Source organism: Cryptomeria japonica, chromosome 8, assembly GCF_030272615.1.
Source record: "Cryptomeria japonica chromosome 8, Sugi_1.0, whole genome shotgun sequence".
NCBI lineage: Eukaryota > Viridiplantae > Streptophyta > Pinopsida > Cupressales > Cupressaceae > Cryptomeria > Cryptomeria japonica.
Genome location: NC_081412.1, coordinates 8,767,915 through 8,785,894, shown reverse-complemented (window position 1 = coordinate 8,785,894; position 17,980 = coordinate 8,767,915).

The window sequence follows — 17,980 nt, the reverse complement described above, 5'->3', positions numbered from 1 at the left end:
CGTAGTAGTATACTGGTAGATCGGTGAAGCAGAAGGAAGATAGGTGGTCAACATAAATATTAGAGTGGTGATCGGCTACATAGTTGTGATGGAAAAAGGTGATTTGGTGAGCTTGTGTCTATACCAAACTAAAGGTTGGTGAAGTCAACTTCAGTCATCATGCAGTTAAGCCATGATTACTTGCAAATTTTCTGGTTCACATTTAAAAGACTGAACTTGACCCAGAAGTTGTTATTTTGGTGGCATGCAGTGGCAGATTTGAATGAGTAGTTGGTGAAATTGTTGCAGGGTGCATAAAGAAAGAGCGGAAAGTTTTGAATTTTAAATCTACTAAAATTTGTGATTGCATTGATTAAGGAAACACCTGAAGGTGACAACAGAGAGAGTAAAGTATTTTGAGTTTATTCAAAATATTTTTTATCGTAAAATTTGCAAAGTGCAAATCATGTGAGAGGTGATCTGGATCACAGAGTGAAGAGTGAGGAAGTGCTAAATGATTTAGTAGAGAAAAGTGTGTGTGAAGTAGACCAGTAGAGTGCAGAGTCGAGGGTATGAGAAGAGGACCCGTGTAGTGCAGCATAGACACAACTGGTGGAGACAGAGTATGATTTTCATTATGATCTAATCAAGCTATCAGTAGCTATTATAGAACATCAACTTCTTGTTGCTTTCTAACCTTTACAACTCAAAATCCATTAACGAGGTGGACTTTAATAGGTCCCTTTGTAAAATCCCTTAACCGAGTGTCATCTTAATTGATGATCCTAAGACCTTTAAAAATACTACCTCTAATAGGGTAAAGGCACTAACATGCCTTAAATAAAATCCCTTAACCGAGTGGCACCTAGGAGTTTCTTTGTAATCTCCTAACAAGGATGGCTCCTCATCGGGTGTACTCCAGAAGAGTGCAAATTTTATGAGTTTCTACTCACACTGTGGTTTTTTCCCATTTGGGTTTCCACAAGATAAATCTTGGTGTTACTGTGTATCTTTTCATGCATGCATGTTCTTCTACAATAACTCTTTATATTGATGAATATTAAATTAATTTATTCTTGAGTTAAAAGGTTTTAATTTTGTAAAATTGGTAAGGTGTTGATTCACCCCTCCCATCTCAGCACCGGTTGGGACTAACAGTATCTGCATATTTCTCCACAATGGTTTTAGGGATTCTCTCCCTTTCATGCATGGCCTTTTGAAAATTCTTGAAATAGCCCCATAGATTTACGTATCGAGGTTTGGAATCACTAGAGCTATATAGATACTCTTGGATCTACACTCCTACTAGCCTACCAAATGCCCACTATACCGGACCAATTCTTAGAATCTCATTCATGAAATACAATAATATGCATGAGAGTACAGAGCCATACTTGAAGGAATACTTCTTGTTTTCTTTGATCTTCTTCAATTTCCTGATGAGCTCACTCCAGAGCAATTTGTAAAGGTCATATTTCTTATTCTCTCTCAACATTTCATATGCAGCATATACTGCAGTACCAGAGACAGAGTTCATTTGGCTAGAGTAGTAGATTTTATACCCAATCACCATGGATGCAAACTAGATGTCATCCTCCAAGATGTCATTGATAGTCATTTCTCTCCTATCGAATTTTGACCCGGTTGCATTGGTCACAATTTCATTCTTCAAAACCTCCAATGTAGGTAGCATACCAGTTGCACATAAACCTATCATGACCTGAATCACACCCTTTCAGATTTTATGTGGCTTATCCAACCACATAAATTTATCATGTACATGGCTCAGTATATACCAGATCCATTCATGCTCATATGCCATCAGAAACTTCACAAATTGCACAAAACCCTTGCTATCAAGATACTGAAATTTAGGTTTCAGCATCAAACTTTCATCAGATAACTGGTTGTTATATAGATTCATCATCTGAGATCTTCTCAGTTCTTCAATCAGACAATGTGTGTAAACCCTTATATCTTCATTATGCAAAAATCCATAGGGCACAAATGAAAATATGCTCTTAGGGTCATCCTTGATTGAAATGAATGGATCATTCTTGAAACTAGGATGGGCATGCTCAGTGATGTTCACAACAAGAGAGGTAGCAAAACCAAATGTAGCCATTTCAAATTTCAAAACTTAACTAAAAGAGGGTTTTCACTGATAAATACCTTTGATACCGCATTAGGTTTTCTTGCCAATTCACTTCGGAAATCAGTAGCACTTAGTTTAACCTGAAAGATTTCTTCATTAATCTCTCTAAACTTCTCTTCAATCACAAGGTGAGAAATGAAGTGATATAGTCACTTTTTGTTCACCGCAAACCTAAATTTTCATTGTAATAAATGCACATTGCCCTAACTCTTCTAGATACTTTGTATCTGTCAGGAATTCTTCTCTGGATCTTCAAATCAACTCATATTATTTCAAAGATCTATCAAAAGCATCTGCAATCATCATAAGCACTTCTTCAACCTGTCAGAATCAAGTACAGATCTCAAATAGGGGGATTTGAAGGATTTTCATGATAGCTTCCCCCAAGGCTTGATGCCTTAGGTTTAGTTACCGGATGTAATTCCAGCACTGGAATCAAAAGCAGACCCACTTCCTACCTCTGAATCACTCTTCTCAACCCATGTCTTCATCATTTGATCTATGATCTCTTCAATTTTTGCTTCACCCTTCTCATCTGCCTTCACATTCTTGTTTTTATCTTCCGAACCTCTCCTATTCACATTTTTGCTTCTGCATTACTTAGCAATGTAACCAGATTTGTTGCAAGCATAGAAAACAACATTTCCTTGCATAGATCTGAAACTTGTCTAATTTTTTCTTGTTCTACATTTATTAGAAACATGTCCAAACATACCACATGCATAGCATCTGACATTTCTCCTATTCTGAAATTTATTCATCACACTTTTGTATTTATTTGACTTATGATAATACTTGTTGCATTTGAAACATTGATCGGTAAAAGATGGACCATTATTGATCATCCTATGGTTGCATTGACTAGCCATATGACTAAATTTATTGCAAACACAATAGTTACCATTGAATTTATGAGTATTAGGTTTCCTTACCAAAGACTTTCTTGAATTGTTCTTATTTTGTGTTGACTTGGAGCTTTCACCTTTCTCAAATCCAAGACCTTGTGTATCATTACGATCCTTTCGGCTCACAAGAATTTCATCAAGTCTCATTGAACTGATCCAAAAGTTCTCCTTATACTCATTTGCAGCATCAAGATCAAATTTGAGAAGTAGGGCATGCTTTCCAAGACCTTCCTCATGTTCTCTAGTATCTTGAAGGTCATTCTTCAACTATCTACTTTCATCCTCAAGTTTGCAGCATTCTTCAGATTTATCTTTCAAGGACTAAGAAACCTTCTCTTCATTCTTCTTCCTTTCTTCAATCTCTTTTTTCAATCTCATCACAATAGATTCCATCTCATTCTTCTGGATTGTATTAGCTCTAGAAAGTCTCTCACACTCTTCAGTATTTTGCTTCAAGGCTTCTTCATCAATGCTTTGGCTTTCCTTCTCCTTTAGCTTATCAACAAGTTCCTTTCTCTTTTCTCTTGACTTGTTTAATTGGTCTTTCAATGTTTTAAGTTATTCCTCAACATCTTTAAGGTTTGCTTTCACTTGTTAGTTCTCATCTAATGCACGATTAAGATCTTCAAGAGAAACAACTAACTATTGTCTAAGATCATCGGATTTCATTGATTCTCCTTCTCGAATCCACCTCGAGCTGTTAGGTATTTTATGAGGAACTAGGCTATGATACTGTTGGAAATTTTTGTGCCAACCTTAACAGGGAGCAAGGAAAAATTTTCTCATGAGATAAGGTCCCACGGGATAAGAGAACAAAGAGAAAAAAAAATTTCTTATCCCGTGCGTTCCCACGGGATAAGAAAATAAAGGAAACAAATAACACAAAGGACTACGCGGGATAAGAAATAACAATAAGCTTTTTGCTTATCCTATGGGATTAGAAAGACATCAACAATGACCTGTGGGATAATAAAATAACTAAGGCATGTGTTTTTTCCTGCGGGGTTAAAAGGGATGCAATGTGATGTCGCGGGATAAGAAGCAATCGAAGTAAAAGGGACAAATGCTTATCCCACATGGAGAAAAGGAGAGACGGGTCCCATTCAGCATCTTCAGACAATGAGGACACAAATGATGTCACGGGATAAGATCCAAGTAATAAGAGGGTCAGTCTCTTTATCACATGAGGTAAAACAAAGGCATCAAAGGCTGCACTAGATAAAAAAAGAGAGGCAAAAACAAAGAAAGCTTATCCCATGAGGATAACAGACAGTGCATAGGGTCACGCGGGATAAGCAAACAAGGAAGACAAAGACAAGGGAACACTTATCCCGTGAGGTGAAGTCGGGTGAAGAAGGATGTTGTGGGATAAGAAAGAAAAGAAAAAGCATGCATGGCTTGTACCATGAAGTTTCAAAGGTAACAATTGTAGCCCTTGGGATAAGCAAAGCAAGGATAAAAAAACAAATATCCCTTATCCTACATCAAAGAAGAAGGACACAAATGATGCCTCAGGATAAAGAAACAAAAGGCAAAACAAGCAAAGCTTATCCCTGTTAGTTAGATGAGACGGGGGGGTGAATCAAATAACTTCAATAATTAACTCTCTTATAGATTCAACCTTGGTAGCACTTTCTTCATATGCAACTATGACTGTAAATCATTCAAACTCATAAACAGATAAACATAAAACATTAAATCACATTTGACACCAGATTTAATGTGGAAACCCAAATAGGGAAAAATCATTGTGGGATTTCAGACCCACAAGAAAATATACTCTTCTAGAGTATGCTCGGTTAAAAGCAAATCCTATTAAAGATTACATACACATTGCTAGATGTGACCCGGTTAAGGGATTTCCCTCAGATCTGTTAGAATCTTCACTTTGTTAGAAGTGACCTTGTCAAAGGATTTCAAACACTCATTCAAGAATGTTATCTTCCAGGAGGATTTACAAATAAGACTGTTAAGTCCACTCGGTTAAGAGATTTCTTGTCACTTACAAAAATAAATAACTGTAATAAAATATATTTGCAACTTCACATCTAAAATGTTAAAGCGGATTCTATGTGCTTAATGTACTCAAGATAATCTTGTTATAAGACTTATCTTTCTCCTTATTGGGCTTCTCAATCTGTTCTTCAACCAGATCTTCAATCTTCAGTACTCGGTAATCACCTATGTAGCATCACTATGCTTCAGTTTGCCCACTTACATTGTTCTTCAACTACTCTTTATTTATAAGCAATTCCTGACCGCTTAATCTCCTTAATCACATTTCCCATGATTAATCTTAACCTTTAGATCTTCAAACTTGACTAGGTTCATTGAATCTTTCGATCTAAAAAATGTTTTATCTTGCCTTGAAACTTGTATCCTTCCTTGGTAATTGTGCTCAGTTATGACCGTTCAATCTATGTTGTAGATCTAACTCTTGAATTTTCATTGTCGTAGATCCTTAACAAATTTCTTGCAGAACATTCCAATCTTCAATAAATCTTCAGCTCATTGGCATCCTTGATTTAATAGTGTATTCACTCATTTAATGCATTTTGTTACTGCTTGGTTGATACTTAGTTAATACTGAACTTTACTTGATAGTCATTCTCTTCTCGGTGACTTTTTCCTTCTTTAACCGACATCGATAACCTTGGAGTTTACCGACTAGCTCTTTGCTCGGTAAAATAGAATAGTATCAAACCTTTACTCATTCTATTGCATGAAATATTTTATCCTTCTTGTTCAGTCTTTGAATACACATATATAGGATATCAAAACAATCAAAACATCATAATCTCATCACTGTCTAACTCGGTAATAGTTTCCCATTGAATAACTTTATTACTCCCCTTTATTTTCACATTCTGTCTGTGTCTTTTACCGACAACTTTATACTTATCAAAACATACTTTTTAAGATATGGCAACATCATACTGAATTAGAAAATCAATTGCTTGACATCAATGACAAAATAATAATATTAAGACAGTAATCATCCTTTATCAATTATATCATTTATCTCCAACAACCTTCTCAATATCATCAACCATCAAACTTATTGTAATGCCAACAATCCCATGGGGTAAAAATAGACCCATAGAGATGTCATGAGATAAGAACTCAGAGCAGCTCAATGATCAAACACAGTCAGGAAATTGTGGACCCAAAGTACCATGTCAGCCAATTACCTTTGTTGGATCTTCATAAAGGCCCGATCCGACAGCCATGTTTCAATCTTCTATTGGACCCATTGGATGCTTATGTGGAGAGATCTCGCGCATCCATCTTCATGTGATTCTCTTAGATCAATGGTGGACATTTGAATTTATGGTGGCCGTTGAGTTTTGAATTCTCTATAGGAGGGTGGTTGTCAACCCGATGGTCGAGGACGTTCTTTTCTCAGTTGGTGTTCGATTTTGGACCCGATTTCAGTGCAACCACCAGATTTGCTTGCCTTTACTCTAGATTGGACCTTGCAGGTCAATTTTGGATGCTACTCATTCATTTTCAATGGGATATATATATTTTTTTTCCCTGCAAGTGTGCTCAACCATGTTTGTTGATAGGGATTGTATATGGTGAAAATGGATAACAATAAACAATAATATTGAAAGACTAAAATGGATTCAACCACTAAACCCTAGCCTAACAACAACAAAGATCCACCATAACATATGAAGATTACCTAAGACAATGCAAATAACTCAAAATCATAAAGATTATACCATCACATGTCCACTAGGGTTTTGATCTCCATTCTTCCTATCTCCATTGATCTTGCTTGATATACTTGCTCTCAAATTTTTGTATGCACAAGAGCTCAACAAAGAACGGAATGTGGTTGCAAGTAGAATTGTAGTCTAGTCAATTGATCAAGTAATTAGGCATGTCTCATTAGGGATTAGGGTTTGACAATGAAGAAAGCATCTCCTTAAATAGAAGACACAATATGAAATGGAGGGTTAAGATTGAGAGGTGTAAAAAGAGAGGTCGGCTAGGATTAGAGGGTAGGTATAAGAAATACCAAAATAATGAAAGAGGTAGGTAGTGTAGGAAATAAGAGATGAATGACATGTGTCATGTGTAGAAAAAGATAATGAATTAATTAAATAAATAAAGATTTATTTAATTAATAGAAGAAGTAGGATAATTAAATAAATAAAATATTTATTTAATTTAGGAAAGGGATAATTTAAATAAATAAATGTATTTATTTAAATGAGAAATAAGGCTAGAAGAGGATAAATGAATTAATTAAATAAATAAAAATTTATTTAATTAATAGAAGAATTAGGCTTAGATAATTAAATAAATAAAATATTTATTTAATTAGACATGACAATTTTAGGTGTCTACAGGGATTACTTCACCGAGGGATGTTTTTACCCTTTTCTAGGCTAAAGGAAATCTTTCGAAGGTTGTTCTATCACGCTATCAGATTTGTCGATCTGATCCTCACCCCTCTCAAATATTTTGTAACCCAGCCCTGGTTAGGTTTAGGGTTTCTTGATTGTAACCATCTTAGTTATGCCTGAACTATAAAGGCAATTTTGTAACTTGTTCTCGAGATCTTCTCCTCTTTTTCTCTTAAAGTGATCTATGATTTCTACAATTGTAAAATCACCTTGTCTATACATTAATGGAATTTTCTCACCTTATCTAGTTTCAATTTATGCAAATTTGTGTATCTCTTTTACCTATTTGTGTGAATGCATCTTTTCTTGCTTTCTCAACATATGTGATAGCGTTTACTTCTCTTAGAGTGGAATCTGAGAATATTTTTCATTTCTCTGCCATCTTTAAGAATTCCAAGCTTGACTCAATCTTAGAAAGCAAGACTTAGAAATTTGTGTATCTTTTGGGCAGTTTTATTGATGTTCTATGCAATTATAGGTGGGGGTAGATCAACTTGCAGTCTAGGTGCAAGCCTTATTTCCCTTCTTTGATGCAACCCTTCTCTCTCTCCGTTTTCCCTATTAGAACATAGGTTAGTTTTATTTGTGATGGGTTGGTCCAACACCTACATCAGATTGGAAAGGAAGACGACCTTCTCTGGAGGCTCAACCTCACTTTTTCAAGTGCCACAATTGAGAGGTTGTTTCCATGTTTCACAAGGTTGGTGATCAAGCCTAATCACCAAGGGTGCAAACTTTTGTGACAAAAAATAGCAATTTTCAGAATCAAGGAACACTGAAAGGAGGGGGTGAATCAGTGTTGTGCAATCTTTAATTTTGTTAACCTCATCTTTAAACCATTTAATGCATATGAAAAGTAGTAAAGTGCAAAAACACAAAGCAAAGATCATTAACATCATAACACCAAGATTTTTACATAGAAACCATGCTGAGGGAAAAACCATGATGGGATTCAAACCCACAATATTAATATACTCTACTAAAAGTATAAAAATATTGCACGAGGAGAATGCACATACATTTAGGCACATTGCCTAGAGCTCACTACTCAATTACAAGAAAGGGCTACAACCCCAGAAGGCTCACTGCCTTACAAGTTTTAATTAAAGATTACAATGAGATTTGAACTATGGAATAGAATCAACAAATGCCTAAGTATATTTCTAGTTAAGCACAAAGAACATATTCTTACTCTATTCTACAACACTGCTTTGTTTTGATATTTTGAATTGTACTAGAGCTCAAATCTTCACTTTGCGTAAGTGAAACTACATACAATCAATCATACATACTTCACACATAATCATCAATATCAAAAATGATCATATAAACCTATCATATATATATGCATCACAATTTTAGGACTTCATCATGTCGGCTTTAAGAACACGTCACAAAAGATGAAAAGTGTACACAACTTGGCTCAATCCAATCAAAATCAATCATGTGAACCAAAACTAATTGATCACACACTTCCCACATGTTAGATCATCAACCTTGAACACACAAAAAACTACCAAAATTGATCTGCAAGATTTGCATACTAAATTTCCACATGTTACCGATGATATACACTATTCTAACAAAAAACTTGTCCACCGGATCTTCCAATTAACACAAAACTCATCACTAGAGGCCAAAAACATGGAATAAGGCATATTACACATCCACAATGCATCTTCAATATCCACAAATAAAAATACTCAACCAAAAAAATTCACCGACCAACAAACTGTACACTCAACTGGATGTCTCGTTCTTCTCACCAAGCCTCACCGAACTCAATCAATCTTCTAGAATGATCAAAACATGAAGTGTGGATGTCATAACTGATATGAGTTTCCATCAATGATAACATCTAACATGCATGTAGTGTCTCTTTCCAAGAGAGTGATGTGGGTGTGCAAGTTATTTTCTCACAAGGTGGGTGCAAGATGACTAGAGGCTCTATGGTGCTTGCTAAGGGTGTTCAAATAGGCACCTTGTATAAGTTGGATGCATGCCCTATATAGTACAATAGTTATTTTGTGGAGTCCAATAAGAAGGCTCTAGATTCATTATCTTTACCATCAAATCAATACATGAAGAGGACTATTGCTTCTACATCTAAAGGTCATGCTTTTTAAGTGCATAAGGGTGCTAATGCTTTGGAGATGAAACTCCCAATGGAAAACACAATGTTATGGCACCAAAGACTTGGTCACTTTAGTGAGAAGGGTCTCAAAACCTTGAAAAATAAATACCTCATAGAGGAGCTTGATGATTGTAATATTGAGTTTGATTTATGTAAACACTGCATATATGGTAAACAAAACCGTGTTAAGTTTTACTCTAGTTTTCAAAAAATCTTTTGGGTTATCAAACTTGATACATTCTAATGTTTTTGGTCCTATTAATGTTTCTTCAATTTTCAAATTTATCCATTTCATATCATTATTTATGATTGCAATAGAAAGATATTTGTTTGTTTTCTCAAAAGTAAATATAGTCTTTATTTGGTTTAAGGAATTTAAGGCTCTTATTGAGAATCGGACTTGTAGAAAGATTAAGTGTTTGAGGACTGACAATGGTAGTGAGTTTTGATCAATGGATTTTGATATCTTTTGTAAGTACCATGGGATTGAGAAGCATAAGACAAATCCATACACCTCTCAACAAAATAGAGTTGTAGAGAGGAGGAACGGGACATTGATGGAGAAGGCTACTTGAGTATGTTTAGTGGTGATGGCCTCAAACAAATTTTTGGGTAGAAGTTGTAGCCACTTCTTGTTATTTGGTAAACAAATCTCCTACAACAATACTTGTCGATAAGACACCTATGGATGTGTGTTCAAGAAAGAATCCCTCAATGAGACATCTCTGAGTATTTTGTTGTGAAGCTTATGCTCGTGTTTTGAGTGAAAAAAGATCTAAGTTGGAGAATAAGGCTATTAACTATATATTTATTCACCATGATGTTGGTGTAAAAGGGTACAAGCTTTAGGATCCACTGGTAAAGAAGGTTCTCTATAACAGAAGTGTTATTTTTAAGCAAATGAAACCTTCCATTGTTGAGCTACAACTAGAGAAAGAGGAGAAACAAAATAAGGAGGTAGCTTAGATTCCTTCTACCCCTGAGAAAGAACAACTATGAGATCCTAGTGGACCTGATGATGAGAAGAGCTCTAGTAGATTTTAAATTTTAGAAGAAGATAAATAACCTCAACCTCGACCTTTAAGGAGGTCTACTCATGATAGATGGCAACCTAAAATATATGGTTATTCACTAGAAAGGTTTGGATATTCTTTGCTAGATTCTAGTTGTATTTTTTCTTTGATTGCTAACGCTAATGAGCCTAGGACTATTAGAGAGGCTATGGGTATGAGTGATGTGTATTATTGGATGAAATCCATTAATGATAATATGGCATCATTGAACAAGAATAATACTTTATATTCAATACCCTTTCTTGAAGGATGTAAGCCAGTGGGATACAAAAGGTTGTTCAAAAAAAAGTTGGATCCTAATGGCAATGCTGAGAAGCATTCCAGTTGGTTACAAGGGGGTATTCCCAAGTTTAGGGAATAGATTATGGTGAGATTTTTTTCTTTTTCCAAAGGTGACATCCATTCAATTCTTGTTTCCACTTGCTACAAGTCATAATTAGGAAATTGAGCAAATAGATGTGAAGACATAATTCCTTCATGGTGATTTGGAGAAAGAGGTTTATATGTCATAATCAGAGCATTTCATAGTGAAAGGAAAATAAAATATAATTTCCAAGTTGAAAAATTCTTTGTATGGTTTGAAACATTCTACTAGGATGTGGTACCAAAAGTTTGATACCTATGTATTGAGTTTAGGATTTCATGGGACTAAATTTTATCATTGTGTTTGCTTCAAAATTGATATTGGTTTCATTATCATTATTTCATTATATTTGGATGACATGTTACTATTTTGGAATGTATATTTGATTTCTAACTTGAAGTATTAGTTGTTAGCACAGTTTGAGATGAAATATTTAGGTGCAGCTAGGTGCATTATGTTAAAAGTGTGGAGGTCGTTGCACCAAAAGATCAACATATTAATGCCCGATACATTTACTATACTTATAGAATCCATGGGAGGTGGTTAATCCATGTCACAAACCTAAGTGTTGCACTACATAGCACAAGGAGACCAAGGGCTCACACCTTGCAACAATCCCCCCAGCAAAAGAGAGAGGTTTGAACCTATAACCTAGCTTTGATACCACATGTTATAAGTTTGTTTGTCATTGCACTAAAATATTGACCTATTAATGACTAATACAACCACTAGACTTATAGAATCCACAGAAGGCTATTAAGCCATTTCACAAACTCGATCATTGTGTTGCACAACACAAGGAGACCATGGGAGCACACTTTGCAACACATTCTAGGTATGGAGATCATAAGAGACAAATATAATAGAAACCTTTGGTTAAGATAGACAAGGTATATGAATTCATTGTTGGAGTGATTCAACATGATATCTTGTAGATCTATGATAGTTCATGTTTCATTGCGAATGAAGTTATCTATAGATTATTGCCCAAAATATCCTTTTGAGGTGGAGGATGTGGCTATTATTCCATACATGAGTGCAATTGGTAGTCTTATTATGCAATGATCAATACTAGACCAAACATTTCTTAAGCAATGGGAGTTCTAAGTCGATAAATGGCTAATCTTGGAGGGGTCGACTGGGATGCACTTAAGCGAGTGTTCAAATATTTGAGGGGTACTTTCAAGTATTCCCTGGGTTGTCATGGTTATCCTACTGGACCTCAACATTCTATGAGTATTTGTGGATATGTGGATTCAGATTGGGCAGGTGACATAGATAGAAGAAAATCCACCAATGGTTATGTCTTTACTATTAATGGTGTTTCTATTAGTTGGATGAGTAAGTGGCAAGTTGTAGTTGCTTTGTCCATAATAGAAGAAAATTATATGGTAGCTACTCATTCTTGTAAGGAATCCATTTGGCTTAGATGATTGTGTTCATATATTGAGTTTTCCACACCTTAGCTTCCTTTTAGATATAATGTGTTCAACACACACTGGATGCTGAGAGGGGAGGTGAATCAGCATACACTAAAATTCATTGATTTATTCTCCTAAAGCATCATATCATATCTATAGAAATAAATTAAAAAAATAGAGCAATCATCACACAAGGACACCAAGAATTTTACATGGAAAACCCATTGGGGTAAAAGCCACGATGAGGAGCAACTCACAATATATATGAAACAAGTGTTACAATGTCAATTTTAGGCACACTACCAAGGAAGCTCACTACCACCTAAACTTGCAAGATAAGGCACACTACCCTAAGGAAAGATACAATAAATTGAATACTAAATATCATATCTCCAAGGCAAGATACAATATCACAACATTACAATGAACTTCGCAAGGTGAACTATTGTAGAAGAAGCATCTAAAATGCAGATAGTACAATCCTCTTCGAATCTCAAAACTAATTCTATCACACTAACTTCACACACTTCATAAACATCACATCAACTCTTACATATCCAAAGGAAAATATTCACACATTATATTTATCAACTACTATCACAACAACTACACAATTCCCAAATAATTTTTCCCCTATATATATCCTTCGCAGCATCCAAAAACATACATTGGATCAACCTAATAGGACCCAATAAGTGAAATGTATGATAAGAAAAATTCAATTCTAAACCTAATAAATTATCAACAAGATAGGTTATGGATCAACCCAAATCATAGTCACTCTCATAAATATGATAACAAATCTCCAATACATCCATCAACCCAAATAGAATATTTCAGGATCAACCACAATCAATAAAACATACTAGGTTGGCTTCAAATATTAAGACTATGTATCAAAAACTAATCCCAACATAAACTAACATCCAAAATATAATGTGGATCACCAAAGAATACATGTGACCTATAGAAAACCATTTTGTTGCCATTATGTGAACCGGTATGAGGACATAATGACATTGTATCTTGTCATTGATGTCAATATGTTGCAGAGGTGTGAACCGGCATATGTGAGAACCGGTATAACACTGTGAACCGGCATTTGTGCCAAAGTGAAGTGGTGTGCTTGTTCAAGGTGAACCAGCATATGGTTATGGAAACCGGCACATGGAAGCGTTGTATGACTACCGGTTGGTAGTCTCAACTTTAGGGTTTCTAGTTGAAGTGCTTCAAACCTGTGTGGCTCAACCGGTGACTTTGTGCAATGAGTTAGCATGATAACACAGAACATATCATGTTGCTACATAAGCCTTGTGTGCGTGAAGGATCTTGCATGAAGAAGATCTTGCCTATCTATCTTGGGAATGTGTGAAGACTATAGAACGGTGATAGCGTGTGATGGGTTATCAGCCGCCATGAAATCGGTGGAAAATGAATGATGGAGATTAATGCAGTATGCTCAATGGTCAGGATTGAACCGTTTGAATTCTTTAACCTAATAGGTTTAGGGTTTAGGGTTTATGCTACCAACCTAATTATTTTTCCTATAAGGTTGATGTTGTGACTCTTTCTAGGGTTGTTGGCAAAAGTTGTGTGTGAGTATCCAAGAGAAGGGATATGTGATTCTTGCCAGACCAAAAGGAGAGAACTGATACCTATAGAGTGCAAGTGCAGAAGGTAAAGAGGATCTTAAGCAGATCTGCATTGGCATTGAGTGTTGTTACCAAATCATTGTAATACCTATTGATCTGTAACCACCTCAATAGTTGGAAAATCCCTTAATAGGGTAGCCTTAACCGACTTGTTGTAAATCCTTTAACAGGGTAACTCAAAGCTACTGAGTTTGAAGTCCTTTAGCTATTGAGTTCTTGAAATCCTCTAACAAGGTAACCTTTAACAGGGTTTAACCCTTAATCGGGTATTATAGTCATCCCTTAACTGGGTGATCTCTAACAGGATCGGTTCCTAGCAGAACCTATTGTAATGTCTCTAACCGGACAAGGCTCCTAACAGAGTGGACTTCCAAAGAGTTCAAAAATAGCTTGTGGGTATTCATCCCCACCGTGGTTTTTCCCAGTTGGGTTTCCACGTGAAAAAATATGTGTGTCATGTGTGATGATTTTATCTTGTGATGCTTTGCTATTGTTTGTCAAGCATATGATGGTTCTGTGTTTTATGCCTCTCAATAAAACATGTTGAACTAGCTGTTATTATGATCTGATGATAGATTACCTGTTTAAGCATAAGGGTGAAATGGTAGTGTAGTCTCAAGTTGAGTGAAAAGATAAGTGAGTAACCAGTTAATGCTTGTCTCAGACATTCTTAGCTTTACCGGTTGCACTCTATTTCAAACCAGGATCACTGTCTGCCAGTCTTTTGAAGTGTTTGTTGTCAAACCGGTTTTGGACTGTATTTTTGTTTGTACTGATTCACCCCCCCCCCCTCTCAGTACCAGTTTGGTACTATTTTCTCATCATTGAGTTATCACATTCTCCATTCATCTACTAAATTAATAGATTATTAGAAGATAATACACAAGAAGTGAATCACTAATCTGTCAAGCACTATGTAGGCCTGAAGAACAGAGTGAAAGAAATCGTTCACCAATAGACTTGATATCATAGGTACAATTTAATATCCATACCATTTGCCCAAATCCACATGATCATATCTATTAAAGAAGGAAAATGTGAAGCATTCTTTTGATTGACCTAAACATGTTCCTCAGTCAAACTGAGACCAAAAGATCAAACACTTACAAATTATTTTCTAGGCAATTAAATCAGTTAAAAACTTGACTGTATACTCATAATCCATCACCAAACCTAACTCTATATCCAAACAACCAAACAATGCAATGTGGTAGAATTTTAAGTAAAATAATAACCCACAAACATAAAGAAACTCACTTTCTCAACACTTAGTCATTTTCTTCAAACACTCAGTCATGAAACTGGACCATGACAAAATCAAGACATCTCCAAGCATTAAAACTTCAACCAAAGTGTCTCCATCATGAACATGGGTTATAACATGAACTATGGACTGAATTTTGCATCAATGACCCACTTGTCAAAGTATCTCCAACATACTATAATTTTATATACTAGTATCCATAGCACATTCTCCATCTGCCTAAACTAAGTGACAACACATATTGTTAGGTGTTAGTGTTGACATCAATGACAACATGAATTTCCAACATTCTCTCAACAAGTCTCCAAAATAATGGACATGGTATTGGATGTGTGGAGTATGGAAATAAGCTTCCACCAGATCTTAAACCATACTATTATAGAGAAGGTGTAGGATTCCCACCTTCCCCTTTACCTCCACCTCATTCCACATTACCTCCTAGAAAAACAAAAAGTAGTCCCTCTTATGAGATATAATTTCTTCTTGATCCTTATTATTTATCTAGTTAAGAGAAGACCTTGTTGAGGTTCCTAAAACCCCACTTTATTACCCTTCCGTCTTTAAAATATCATCCATATAATCAATTGAATCCTAAATTTTGTGCCTATCCTTTTTTGGTGGGCCATACCATTAGAAAATGTAAGGCCTTCAAGAGAGAAGTCCAAAAGCTTCCTAATGATGGTATTATTAACATGACAAGTGGCATTGAGAATTTTCTTTATCCTATCCCTCTCATTATAAATTAAATCCCCTTGTCTATTATGGTTCTCGTTACTATGTGACATTTGTACTTCTCTACAAGGGCTAAGTATTATTCATGGTGGTATAATATTATGTGCAATCATATTTTATCTTGGGTACCAACATAGTAGCTTATGGTTAATTCTTGCATTTACACCAGTGGCAAGATTAACTAGCATTTGAGAGGTGTGTATCCTTGTTTAGGTATATCTTCTCCTTACTTTTAGAAGTGTGTAGTTGTTCAAGGATCCTTGTCCCCCTTGTTGGAATATGTTGGAATATGTATCTTATACTAGGATCTCTTTCTTATTTGCAGGTGTGTATCCCTATTGAGGATCTACTTCATATTGAAAGACATACCCCTATTGTGGATCTCTTCCTTGTTTATATGTGTGTATCCCTCATGAGGATCCCCTCCTCCTTATTTGACAATGTATCCATGATGAGGATATCTTTCATGTTCTAAGGTCTATATCAATGTTGAGAATTCCCTTCCCCTTATATGAAGATGTATCCTTGATGATAATATATTCCTTGTTTGGATGTGTGTATATTAATTGAGCATCCCATCCCCCTTGTTGTAAGAGGTATCCTGACGAGTATCTCTTCCTTTTTTAGAGGTGTGTATTCCTACTTAGGATCTCCCCTTATTGTAATATGCATCCTTGATGAGGATATCATCCCCCTTCTTGAAAGATGTATCCCTAATGAGGCTCTCTTCCTTAGGTGTGTATCCTTGATAAGGATGCCCTTTTTTTTATAAGATATTATCATATCAATACACTAACATCTCAAGTGGGTGTAAGGCCTAATTTCTTCTTGTTTTATTGATGTTTCCCCATTGCAATGGTAATGTTATTTATAATCCCTAAGGAATTTGTGGTTTATGAAACACCCAGCATAACATAACTTGATGGCCAATGACATTCATATGATTCACTTTTAATCTTCTACTTTAGCTCATGGATTTTTAGTTTGATCATTTTTATTTCTTATGCTCCCTAGAGTGTTGGTGGCCTATGAATCACCCAACATAATATAACTTTTTGGCTAGTGGTATTCACATAATTCATCTTAAATCTTCTATTGTAGTGTGTCTTGCTAGTTTGATCATTGTAGTTTCTTACACACTCTAAAAAATTGGTCGTCTATAAATAACCTAAAATAACATAGTTTTTTACTAAGTGGTACTCATATGATTCACCTTGATCATCAATCATAACATCGTTTTCTAATTTGTGATCATTTTGTTGTTATTTTATGGACCACCCAGCACAACATAACCTATTTGAAAATGGAATATTTTAGCAATAAAAATGGGGAACACAAAAAAAAGTTATGAGCCTAAAGTATTTTTGTGTGTTTTATTTGTACCACGGACTTAGCTATACAAAGTGAGGAAGGAGTTAATCTGAACAAAGTACTAACTAGGTAACTGAACATAAAAGCATATAACATAACATAATGTATATGGAATTATAGTATTATTATTATTCATATCAATTAGGTACATCCATTTCATCCTTATATCTCTTGTTATGTCATATGCATTTACCCCTTCTATCTTATATATATGCTCATTCATATTCCTACATACACATGTATCCACACTTTATTACATATATATTTTTGTATGCATATATCTAGAAAATGAGATATGACCCATCTATTTTATGTGTATTCTAGATTATTTATTTTGAGTGTCAAGATCTATGACCTCTTTGCAATAGAGTGTGATAGATTTTCCTTCGACTATGTTTTCTTTACTACTTTTCTTCCAACATCATCCCTACTTTCAAAATGTTGGCTTGTCCTCAAGTCAACTGTATCTAGGATTAGTATGATGATGTTTTTGCCAAATGTCATTCACATAA